General features: G+C 47.9%; 1 protein-coding gene across 2 annotated transcripts in view; it reads left to right on the top strand.

Moving 5' to 3' along the window:
• JPH2 (junctophilin 2) overlaps positions 1-13,071 on the top strand; it is a 74,258-nt gene that overhangs the window by 852 nt on the left and 60,335 nt on the right. The window lies entirely within an intron of this gene.

The following is a 13,071-nucleotide window of genomic DNA, read 5'->3' as shown; positions in this document are numbered from 1 at the left end:
AGCCCAGCCTGAGGCTGGCGGACCTGGGGCAGGGGCCAGGCGGGGTGAGGAAGATGGGTGGAGGGTGAGAAGAGCCAGGGGTAGGAGGGCACAGAATCAGAGGGGCCGGGATGTAATTTGTTGTGTGGAATCGGGCAAGCGGCTCCACCTCTCTTGGCATTCAGCTCCTTGTTAGTAAAGGTGGGGCCCATTATGGGGCTGTTGAGAGGATTGGCAGGAGGGCTTAGTACAAGGCCTGCCATAGAAATACATATTCAAGACACATTTAGTAAGATGCTACAGCCACTCTTGCATGCTCGGTGTACAAACATACTCCAGAAGAGTTGGTGTCTGATGTCAACATTGCCATGAAATTTATTTTCAGTCGACAGACTGTGAAGTGTTCATTCAGTCATTCATCCATCCATTTCCCCACATTCCATCCATCCATCCACCTATCCATCCACCCACCCACTCATTCATCCAACAACCCATCCATCCATCCGTCCATTCAAGGACCTTTTTTGTTCGGTGCATGTCTCTGTATTACCACTTATCCACCAGGCGTTGTAAAAAGAGTTGGATATAGAGAGGAATAAGGTACAGCCCAGGGATTCAAAAGATAGGCTTGTAAACAAACAATCGTACACCAGAATTCCCAGTGCTGCGGCAGAAAAGAGACGTCAGAATTGAGGAAGGCAGGGACTGCTTTAGAGGAGGTGACATCTGAGCTAAATTTTGATGGGAAAATTGTGAAGTGCGTAGAGAGCTAGTGGCCTCAGGTGCAGAATGGACTCTTGACTGGGCTACCGATTGCTTCTGGATGATAACAGCGTTTCTGTGGCACAAGAGGGGCTACACAGCCCTGGCTGGAATTGGACAAGATCTGGTTCCAAGTCTCCTAAGTTTTCAGCGACCTCGAGCTGTTTGTAGAAGCTCGGCAAGTCAGTGCAATTCAGTTCTCCAGCTGCTTATGCTGGACACTGCACTAGGCACTGGGGACGAGCAGAGAGCAAACCTCAGATTCTCCAGTTATGAAACGGAGATAATCCCCCAGCGCTGGCCAGGCATCAGTCACCTATGTAAAGTGGTGCGTAGGACGCTCTTGCTGAAAGTTCCTTCCCTCCTTCCCTCTCCCCTCTCCGAACACTGAGGGGTGTGTGTACTGAGGGCCCGTGTGTGAGTCACAGGGACACACATTTCTGGGAACTACAGGCTGATGTCCCAAGATGTCTAAAACAGGGGAAGCCCATTCATTCATTTGTAAAGCATCAGCTCTGTGTCCGGCACCATCCCACAGTCAGTCCCGGGGCGGGGGCAGTGAACATGCAAAGTCCTCTGGGAGTGCCCTGTCTGGTGGAGAAGGCAGAGCTCAGCTGGAAAACAGAGATCTGTGCCATTTCCAGAAGTTACTAGGGTTATGAAAAAATAGCCCAGAAGGAAGAGGGTGATGGGGGCTAGATCCTCCCTCTACTGCTGGATGGGGTGGCCTGGGGGGTCGGGTGGAGGGGGCTAGAGAGGGCACACTGCAGGCAGAGGGAATGGCCAGTGCAAGGGCTCTGAGGCAGGACTGGGCTTGGGCCATGTGAGGAATAGTAAGAGTGCCAGGGCGGCGGGAATGCAGTGAATGAGAGGAACGGGCTGCCAGGTTGCGGGTGTGGGCCGGGTCATGTAGATTTGCAGGGCCCTGGTAATTGGGAGGCTTGCCCCCCTGGTTTGTCAGAAGTCCAGACTCTTCGCCCGAAACAAGAGGGCCCCACATCTGGGAGCCTGGAAGCTTTAGAGGTCCTCTCTCCCCAGTGCAACTCTCCAAAATTAGATGTGGCCACTGCTTCGGAAAATCTCTTTAATCAACCTGTCATCGGTTCCCCCAGGGTTTGTTAAGGACCTGCCCTTTGCCCCCTCCTGGGTAAGTGCTGAGGGGAATGTGGGCGAATGAGATCCTGTGATCAGGAACCGCTGAGAGTCCGGCAGCCCTGGATCATGACCCTGCCCCTGTCGCATTATTTAGTCTCTTGGAGCCTTAGTTTCCTTCCATCCCTAAAGTGGACTAATACTCATCTCTCCTAAGACATCTCATGGGGTGATTGTATAGTGGCTCTTTATTACTATTAACTATCATTCATTTATTCAGTACATATTTATTGAGTGATGTTTAGGAAGCCAGCACTACAGTACACTGGGGGTGTGTGTGTAGGGGGCGGGAGTGTCGAAATGAATGGAATGGAAAGGTCCCTGCCTTCCAGAGACTCTAACACATTGTGTTGGGTGCTGCACTGGGATGTGCCGGGGACTCAGGGAGCAAGAAGCTGGCAGCTAAGCAGACTGAGGCATTCAGGAGGGCTTCCTGGAGTCAGTGGCAAGCCCAGCTCTGAAGTTTGGAGGAAGCCAGGTGACAGGGATGGAGGCCAAGGGAGACCAATGTGCACAGACTCTGTGGTCCAAAGCTTGTGGTCCTGCGGAGTTCAAGCTGAAACTCCCATCTCACCCCCAGTTTTGAGAAGTAGTGATCCGAGTGATACTATTATCCCCTTTTCTCCGCTCCCTGCCTTACCTGGCAGTTCAATGTTACAGGTGTCTGGCTGCCCAGACCAAAGAAAAAAGTAGATTTCCAAACTGGAGGTGTTGGCCCTTTCCTAGGTGGCAAAAATAAATGGAGTGGGTCATGACCTGCATTTTTTTAAATGAAAGAATAGAATAGAACAGAATGGAACAGAATAGAACCTATCCAAGTGTTTCATAGAGATAAGATCAGGTATTGTTTCCTGACAGGTTCATTCAGTTGGAGATACATATATTGTGTGTGTATCACAATGTTTGTGTTTATGTGCGGGTCTTGACTCAAGTATATATATATTTTTTGTTTGTTTATTTGTTTTTGTTTTTTTGGTCTTTTTAGGGCCGCACCTGTGGCACATGGAGGTGCCCAGGCTAGGGGTCCAATTGGAACTGCAGCCGCCGGCCTACACCACAGCCACAGCAACCTTGGATCCCCAACCCACTGAGCGAGGCCAGGGATCGAACCCACAACTTCGTGGTCCCTAGTCAGATTCGTTAACCACTGAGCCACGACGGGAACTCCACAAGTATATTTTTTTACTGCAGGTCATGGTCAAAAAAATTGGAATATCACTGTTGTAAAGTGACTTGACCTGACATCTTCATGGAAAGCCCTGCCATTCCTAAATCCACAGACCCTCCCTGTCGCTTTGGCTGGGCTTAAACTCTCCAGTTCTCTGGTGGTCAAGGTAAAGGAGCTCCAACCTCCCAGACTCTGTCCTAAGCCTCCTGGCACCCTTCCCCCCACTCCTATAACCTGGATTCCTCCCCTGGCCATATATAGCAAAGCTAAAAATAGCTACTGACTTAAAGCCCAAAGCCAGCACACAGCTGACCCCTAAGTAACGTGCCATGTGGCTGCCTGGCGGTTCCCACCCCAGAGACCCACTGACTCCAGGACTAGAAGGGGCCACTAGTGATCTTTGCTTTCCGAGGACCTTGCCCTAGGCCTGAGCCTTGGCCTCAGATGCCCATACATGGCCCCAAACTGCAAGCAAGGTGTGTGCCTGTGTACAGGGACTATCTGTGTTTTTCTGGGAGCTGTTTCCTCCAAGAGCCAAAGGATTCTACAAGTAATCTGGTGCTCAAATCTGCTCCAGAACCACGGATCTAGCCCACCAACCCCCTCCCCAAAATGCACAGTGGGAAAAACCAAGCCCAAGGTTAACTTCTTTTCATACAGCTCATGATAATTATAGGCACCATTTTTGGAGGACAAATGGCTGTGCCTGGTGCTGATCTTGGCTCCTAACGTGTTGAGTTATTTAAACTTTCACAACAACCAGATGGGGAAACTCTTATTACCCCTATTTTATGGACAAGGAAACTGAAACAGAAAATTTAAGCATTCTCTCTCACGGTCTTCTAGCTGAGAAAAGGCAGAGGTAGAATTTGATCATCATAAGTGATAATTAAATTTTTGTTCGTTGTCTTTTTTTAGGGCTGAACCTGAGGCATATGGAGGTTCCCAGGCTAGGGGTCAAGTCAGAGCTGTAGCCACTGGCCGATATCACAGCTCACAGCAATGCCAGATCCTTAACCCACTGAGAGAGGCCAGGGATCAAACCTGCGTCCTCATGGATACTAGTAAGATTCATTTCCGCCGAGCCACAAGGGGAACTCCAAATATTTTATATTATAAATATTTTGATGAATGACAATAGTGAAAAACAATCAAGACTGGCTACTCAATTTAGGGGACATGGTACAAACTGAAAATGTGGGGCCCTTCAAAATCATTCAGAATTTCAAGATGGGGACAACAGAGCAATGAGGTGTGGAGCCCTTCTAAGCTCAGGGTCCTGGGTGACGGCAGGGGTTGAATGGCCGTGAAGTTGGCTTTGACAGCAGCAACAACTGTCTCCACCATCAGCGGAGTCTTTGCTAGTTTCTACCAAGCTCTGCGATAATAGTAATAACCGTTCCTACCATTTATGGAGTTTTCACTAGTCTTTATATATTAGGCTCTGTGCTAGGAATTGTACAGTATTATGTTATTTTGGCTTCCTCTTCTCCTTCTCCTTCTTCCCATGGCGTGTGGAAGTTCTTGAGCCATTGCAGCAACCCGAGCCACTGCAGTGACAACACCAGATCCTTAACCCACCATGCCGCAAGGGAACTCCCCATTTAGGCTTCTTCACAGTCCTCTCATCACTACACCAGTGATGCTCAAGACCTATGTGTTTAGTTCTTTTAATTTCACTCAGCAGTGTTTTTGCGTTCTCAATAACTGGCACATCTTTTGTTTCTGTTTTTGCTTTTTTAAATGAGAAGCATTTCTCCTCCTTATATGTTATTGGCTATGTAGATTTAAGTTTCAAGTTCTTTTTATAAGACTAGAACTTAACATTTAAAACATTGAGGGCTTTTGCATAGTTTATAAGAATTTAACAGAGATTTGGAAATTTTTAAATGCATTCCCTTTGTGACACAGTTAAATTCAGCCTTCTTTAAACACCAACCCAATATTTCCATTAACATACTACTTATATCAATAAGTAATAAAATATAATTTATTAATGTAGCACATTAATAATCATATACATCTTATTCATTATAAATTCATTTTTTCAGATGGATTTTTTTTTTTTAGAGCCACACCTGAGGCATATGGAGGTTCCCAGGCTAGGGGTCTAATCGGAGCTCAGCTGCTGGCCTACACCACAGCCACAGCAACACCAGATCCGAGTAGCGTCTGCAACCTATGCCGCAGCTCATGGCAACGCCAGAACCTTAACCCTCTGAGCCAGGCCAGGGATCAAATCCGCAACCTCATGGTTCTTCGTCAGATTCGTTTCCACTGTGCCACAACAGGAACTCCTGCTCAGATGAAAATATTTTAATTAAAAAGTCTAATATAGCAGATTCTAAGAAAGTTAAACACCTTTAAAAGTAGATAAAAAGCAAACTACCCCAGGAGTTCCCATGTGGCTCAGCAGGTTAAAGATATGGCATGGTCATTGCTGTGGCATGAGTTCAATCCCTGGCCCTGTAACTTCCACAAGCCTCAGGTGCAGTGGCCAGAAGACATACATACAAACCACCACAACTGCAAAAATTATGACCTCACATTAAACCAAATTAAAAGCCCTAATACACAGGCTGAATTTTAAGTGTCCTTGTTTTGAACATAAAGACATGAATCCTTTTATGTATCTTTTTTTGAGTGAAATTAACAAGTATTTTATATTCTTATGCTATTGTAAATGGCATTTTTTTGTCTTTTTTTTTTTTTTTTTTTAGTGCTGTATCCACATATGGAAAGTCCCTGGCTAGGGGTTGAATTGGAGCTGCAGCTCCTGGCTTTGCCACAGCCACAGCAACACCAGATCTGAGCCTTGCCTGTGACCTACACCACAGCTCATGGCAATGCCGGATCCTTAACCCACTGAACAAGGCCAGGGATCAAGCCCAAATCCTCATGGATACTAGTCAGGCTCATTACCACTGAGCCATGACGGGAACTCCCTGTAAATGACATTTTAAATTTAATTTTTCTAATTGTTCATGGCTAGGTTATATACATACAATTGGTTTTGGATTTCAGTTTTCATTCCTTTCACCTTGCTTAATTAATTTCTTAGTTTTGGTGTTTTGTGGTTTTTTGTTTTTTTGTTTGTTTGTTTGTTTTTGGTTTTCAGATTTAAAAGGAATGTCCTTTAATTTAAAATTTCTGGGGAGTTCCCGTCGTGGCGCAGTGGTTATCGAATCCGACTAGGAACCATGAGGTTGCGGGTTCGGTCCCTGCCCTTGCTCAGTGGGTTAAGGATCTGGCGTTGCCGTAAGCTGTGGTGTAGGTTGCAGACGCGGCTCGGATCCCGCGTTGCTGTGGCTCTGGCGTAGGCCGGTGGCTGCAGCTCTGATTCGACCCCTAGCCTGGGAACCTCCATATGCCTCGGGAGTGGCCTAAAGAAATAGCAATAAAAAAGACAAAAAATAAAAATTAAAAAAAAAAATTTCTGGATTGCCATTAAACTCAAGGGTAGAAATCCTAAGAGAAGCTTAGGGACTAAAGGAGACACGTGTTACTTAAGCACTTGGGGCTTAGCATGGTCAGGTTGGGGGCCAAATCCCAGAGGTACTGCTTCTTAATTCTATGAATGTGGGCATATCATGTGGCCTCTTTCCTCTTCCATTTCCTTTTTCCCATTGGGGATGTCAAAAGTCTCCCTCAAGATGGAGTTCCTGTTGTGGTTCAGTGGTAATGAATCCGACTATATCCATGAGGGCGCAGGTTCAATCCCTGGCCCCACTCAGCAGGCTAAGGATCCCTCGTTGCAGTGAGCTGTGGTGTAGGTCACGGATGAGGTTTGGATCCTGTGTTGCTGTGGCTGTGGCGCAGGCTGTCAGCTGAAGCTCGGATTCAACCCCTAGCCTGGGAACTTCCATATGCAGTGCTTACAGCCCTAAAAAGACCAAACAAGACAAAACAAAATAAAAACCAAAATAACCCTAAATCTCCCTCAAAAACCCTCCTACACTGTTGGTAGGAATGCAAACTGATACAACGACTATGGAGAACAGTATGGCGGTGCCGCAGAAAACTGAATATAAATGGCAAAAAAAAAAAAAAAAAAAAAGAGGATGGCAATATGATCCAGCAATCCCACAATTCAAAATGATACATGTACCTGTATGTTCACAGCAGCGCTATTCACAATAGCCAAGACATGAAAACAAACTAAATGTCCATCAACAGAGGAACGGATTAAGAAGATGTGGTATAGGGAGTTCCCGTAATGGCTCAATTGTAATGAACCTGACTAGGATCCATGAGGATGAGGGTTCAATCCCTGACTCCAATCAGTGGGTCAAAGATCCAGCGTTGCTGTGAGCTGTAGTGTAGGTCACACACAAGGCTCAGATCCTGCACTGTTGTGGCTGTGGTGCAAGCCGGCAGCTATAGCTCTGATTTGACCCCTAGCTTGGGAACACTTCCATGTGCCTTGAGTGTGGCCCTAAAAATAAAGCAAAAAGAAAAAGATGTGGTGCATACACACAGTGGAGTATGGAGGACTACTCAGCTATAAAAAAGAATAAAATATGCTATTTGCAGCAACATGGATGCAGCTAGAGATTCTCATGGTAAATGAAGTTAGGTCAGAAAGAGAAAGACAAATGCACTATGATATCACTTGTATGTGGAATCTAAAATATGGCACAGATGATCCTATCGACAGAACAGAAACAGACTCACAGACATGGAGAACAGACTTGAGGTTTCCACGGGGGAGGGAGGGGGAGGGATGGGGAGTTTGGGGTTCGAAGGTGCAAACTATTGCATTTAGAGTGGATAAGCAAGGAGGTCCTGCTGTACAGCACAGGGAACTATATCCAGGCTCGGGACAGACCATGATGGAAGGTAACATAAGAAAGGGGATGTTGGAGTTCCCGTTGTGGTGCAGTGGTTGGCGAATCCGACTAAGAACCATGGGGTTTCGGGTTCGATCCCTGGCCTTGCTCAGTGGGTTAAGGGTCTGGCGTTGCCCCGAGCTGTGGTGTAGGTTGCAGACACAGCTTGGATCCCGCGTTGCTGTGGCTCTGGCGTAGGCCGGTGGCTACAGCTCCGATTAGACCACTACTAGCCTGGAAACCTCCATATGCCGCGGGTGCGGCCCTAGAAAAGGTGAAAAGGACAAAAAAAGAAAAAAAAGAAAGGGAATGTATATATATATGTATGACCAGATCAATTTGCTCCATGGAAATTGGCACAACATTCTAAACCAACTATATTTTGATTTTTAAAAAAGGAAAAAAAAACTATATAATTTCATCCTCATCCATTCTGAAATTTAACTGTAGCAAATAGCCAGTTGAAAGAAATGGTGATTGAAAGGAATTCTAATTCAGAAAATAAATAAATTAAAACAAAGACACCTTATTTAATAATAATAATAAAAAAAACTCCCTCAAAATATGATTGAAACACAAAGTGAGATCATTCAGGAAAAGGGTTTAGCAGGGGGCCTGGCCCAGAAGAAATGATGAAACATATATTCTCTCTTCTGTGTTTCCTTCAGAGTCCAGACTAATTCCGAACAGCCTGAACCACAGCTGCCCTGTTTGGAGGAGAGTATTTCAGCACAAAATCTAGCTTTGATTCTGGGCTTTTGATTTTGGAGCACTTAATAAGCTAAGCCTTTGATTTGCTTAGCTCTGCCTCGGGTCCTGCCTGTGTAGACGGAACCCATGTCAGGCACAACTCCGTTTCAAATGTAGTATCAGCATAATTTAACCTCATGTTGAAAATCTCACATCCCAGTTCACAGCCAGGGGTCAGCATGACAGCTGGCTAAGCTGCTGTCACCACGGCTTCCTGGTGTTTATCTGGGACCCCAGGGGAGCAGGGGGCCCCCTCAGTAAGACCGGGAAGCGGCTGTGATTAGTCTCTCTTCTCTGTGGCCTTGCTTTCTGGGATACATGTGTCCAGTTGGCCAAAGCTCCCCAGACGTGCCCCTGTCCAAGGCCAGGCCCTTGGGATTCATCGAGCTGGCTTGTTTCCAGGGTCTGCTAACACTATGTCCCCAGCAGCTGTTCCCTGGGCCAGCTCTGGCAGCCACACCTTTGAGAGGCATGTCCAGTCTCCTTTTCGGAGGGCCCTGGTTGAGGGCAGGGTAGGGAGGGAAAGAGACGGGCCTGCTTCCTGCCACGCACCAAGGCTGGCCCTGTTCTCTCTCTTCCCAAGCTGGAGCCTCCGAGTAGGCAGGTGTTAGGCCTGGTCACGACTGGGACCCCGACTTTCTCCTGCAGAGCTGAGCGTTGGCAGGCCCAGACCTGACTGGCAAAAATCCCCAAGGAGCATCCAGGGGCAGTGGGAACTTCAGAACCCCCCTGCCCCTGCCCCACTCCGGGCAAGGAGTGAGCACCTTGCTCCTGAAGTATTCAAGCAGGTGCTGCTGACCACTGTCTGGACCATGTAAATGGGGGCCACTCAGTGAGGCCTGCAGGTGGTCCCCAGCCTACAGGACCTGCTCTGTGTGGCACGCACAATGTTTGTCTTCCTTTTATTTGTTTACTTATTTTTTGTCTTCTTAGGGCCGCACCCGCAGCATATGGAAGTTCCCAGGCTGGGGATCGAGTAGGAGCTGTAGCTGCCGGCCTAGGGCACAGCCACAGCAATGCGGGAATCCTTTAACCCGATGAGCAAGGCCAGGGATCGAACCCGGGTCCTCGTGGATATTAGTCGGGTTTGTTACCACTGAGCCATGACGGGGCCTCCTCTTCCTTTTGTTTTTTATTTAAATTTGAACCCTTTATGGATACCATCTAACAAAGCGATCACGTCTCACATCATTGATGACAGGACAACGTGACAATCGGGGCCCTCGGTGGGACATACAGAGGACATATTATATTTCTGCCAGGAAGGTGTAGAGAGGGGATAAGCTCACGCAGAGCCTGGGAGGGCATTGTAAGAATCTGGCTTTTACCCCAAGCAAATGGGGCAATAAAAGTGAGCTGGTCTGACTTTGTTTAAAGGAGTTCCTTTGGCTTCTGTGTTGAGAGACTGGGGGCCAGGAGGCGGTGCAGAAGGAGGAGAAGCAGGGAGATGAATCATTGTGTTCCTTGCAATGATACAGGTGAGATGTGACGGTGGCTTGGGCCACCGTCTGTCACAGCAAGAGGAGGAGAGAGGGTTGAACTCCACCCTCTGAACTTCAGCCCTCAAAGGGTTGAACTCTGGGGCTATTTCAAAGGTAGAGCCGATAGGCTGGGCTGGTAGATGGCACGGGGAGAGTGAGAGAAAGAGGAGCCGAGGAAGCTTCCAAGACTTTGGCCTGAGCCACAAGGGATGGTGTTGCTCTGAGCTGAGATGGGATGAGGGTTTGAAGAGGGAAGGTCAAGAGCTCTGTGTTGGAAACCGAGGGTAAGCAGTGCCAGTTAGAGATGCCAGGTGGGCATGAGGGTTGGGGACGGCCTGCACACAGACAGGGAGGCCAGAACCCCCAGTGGGAGGGTCTGAACCCAGGCCTTCTCCCCTCGATCCCTTTTGCCTCCCCCACACTCAATTATTTCCAGCTTCCAAGGGCCTTGGTGTTGCCAAGCTGACCCAGGGCCTGGCAAGGATGCTTCCCCCCAGGGCCCAGGATGATCAGCATCCAGCAGGGTCACTTGATTAATCCCCTGCTTCTTGTGCAAGCTGGGGGAACAGCCTCTACGTGTGGGGGTGGTGGAACCCTGCAGGCTGTGGTGATTTGTCAGATACCCACTGCAACCTGACCCTGATCCCCGGAGCTCGTCACACATGCAGCCAGCTCTTCCCTACTGGTGATCCTGGGAAACTGGAGACAGTGGCGCTTTGATGGGAAGTGGCATCGAGGGGCCATGGGAGGGGACTTTGAGCCAGAAGCACAAGGCCTTGGGATTGTTGCAGGGAAAGTGGAATGTGCCCTTGATTTTCTCACCCAGAGGGACTGGTCAATGAATTCATGAGACCAAGCCACGCAATGCTATAACCATTAAAAAGACAGAGGCAGAACTGTACTTCAATGAAAAACAATGTTTTTTGGAGTTCCCGTCATGGCTCAGTGGCTCCCGACTAGTATCCATGAGGACGCAGGTTTGATCCCTGGCCTTGCTCAGTGGGCTAAGTATCCAGCGTTGCCGTGAGCTGTGGTGTAGGTCTCGGACGTGGCTTGGATCCCGAGTTGCTGTGGCTCTGGTGTAGGCTGGCAGCTATAGCTCAGATTCGACTCCTAGCCTGGAAACTTCCATATGCTGCAGGTACAGCCCTAAAAAGACAATAAATAAATAAATAAATAATTTTTTTAAGAGAGGAAACAAAGAAAAAGAGATAGATTTCCTATACTCCTATGGAAAGGAATCTAAGGTGTTTTAAGTGAACAAGAGCCACTGGACAGTGAGTTACAGAGGGCCTACTGTGTTTGAGGCAGCGTTCTCATGGAGGGGAGAGTGGTAGGGTGGGGAACGGTTAATCGTTTAGTCTATTTCTGCTTTGTATAGGCTTTTAAATAAGTAGAAAAAGTCCTAGAAGAACCAAAATTGTTTACAGGGATGACTCCTGTTGAGACAGTACAGGAGTTTTTATTTTAAATACTTCTTTTTCGGAGTTCCCATCGTGGCGCAGTGGTTAACGAATCCGACTAGGAACCGTGAGGTTGCAGGTTCGGTCCCTGCCCTTGCTCAGTGGGTTAACGATCCGGCGTTGCCGTGAGCTGTGGTGTAGGTTGCAGACGCGGCTCGGATCCCGCGTTGCTGTGGCTCTGGTGTAGGCCGGTGGCTACAGCTCCGATTCAACCCCTAGCCTGGGAACCTCCATATGCCGAGGGAGCGGCCCAAGAAATAGCAACAACAACAACAACAAAAAGACAAAAGACAAAAAATAAATTAAAAAAAAAATAAATACTTCTTTTTCTTTACATTTCATGCAATGAGCATATGCAATTTTTTAAAAAGGGCCCTCCTTCCAACACATAAACAATATTTATATGCCAACATGCTAGGAAGCCTTCAGGGTACAAAAAGAGTTTGGGGGCTCTAAGCAGAGGCCCCCAGAATCTAGGCTCACATCTCAAACCATCTCCCTTTGTTCTATCCCACCCTGGGGTATTCAGCTCTTCAAGGCAAGGCAGGATTGGAAGGGCAAGCAAGACAAGTGATCTGTTCTTTAGTCCCAGCTGAGCTACTGCCTGGCTGTGTGGCCTTGGGCAGGTCCCTCTACCTCTCTGTGCCTAAGCTTCCTCCCCTGCATAATGAGAGGGCTGAGCCATGACTTCCTGGAGGTAAGTCAATTTTTCTCATACGCAACGCCAGGTACTTGCCTGTGGCTGCCTGCAGGGAGACGTGGTGAGGGGAGACTGCGCCGCCATAGTAGGATTCAGCATCATGATCGATTAGCAATGTCTGCTGTGGACACAGGATGGGGAAGAGGTAGCCCAGGCGACAGATGACTTGTTACCTTGAACTAGATGGTCTTCAAGGTCCACCCCAGCTGCACCCTTCTTGGGATTGTAAAATTCTCACCCCCAGGATAAGTTTGTCCGTGACCGTGTTTCGCATGTGCAGATATCAGGAATATGACCTTCAGTGTTAGATACTGGGCGCTGGCACTAGCTCTGACTGGTGCATGACAGCCCATTGATAAGTGTCCGGGAATTTTGCAGGCTGGCTGTTCAACTGTTGGTAGCTTCGCTGGCCACAGTGGGAATATTTAAATGATGGAAACCAGCCAACATGATGAATCTGGATTGTTTGCTTTTCCAAAGAGTTTTTAAACGGGTATACCACCAACAGTGTGCTAATATGAAATTCCCTTCTTGCCTTCTCATCCAGATTTAGGGCAACCAACCCTCTGGGTTTGCCTGGGAACTGTCCTGGTTTTAGTACTGAAAGTACTAGGGTTTCTTGGGAAAACTCCTCAATGTCAGGCACACATGACGGGTCACCCCACAACCCTTCCCCAGGCAGTGAAGGCAGCCACATTGGTTGAGAGTCTGAGGTCTCTGCTACCCTCTGAATACTCACAGCAGCCCTGCAAGGAAACTTGCTTTGCTTCCTCTGGAAACTTGCTTT

The sequence above is a fragment of the Sus scrofa genome, chromosome 17 (genome assembly GCF_054392235.1).
Source record: "Sus scrofa isolate SSC_HxYL_T2T_F1_AM1 chromosome 17, Sscrofa_HxYL_maternal_Yorkshire_Landrace_v2.0, whole genome shotgun sequence".
In the NCBI taxonomy this organism is placed as follows: Eukaryota; Metazoa; Chordata; class Mammalia; order Artiodactyla; family Suidae; genus Sus; species Sus scrofa.
Note: the sequence above shows the minus strand (reverse complement) of the source record. Positions and strands in the feature narration are given on the sequence as shown.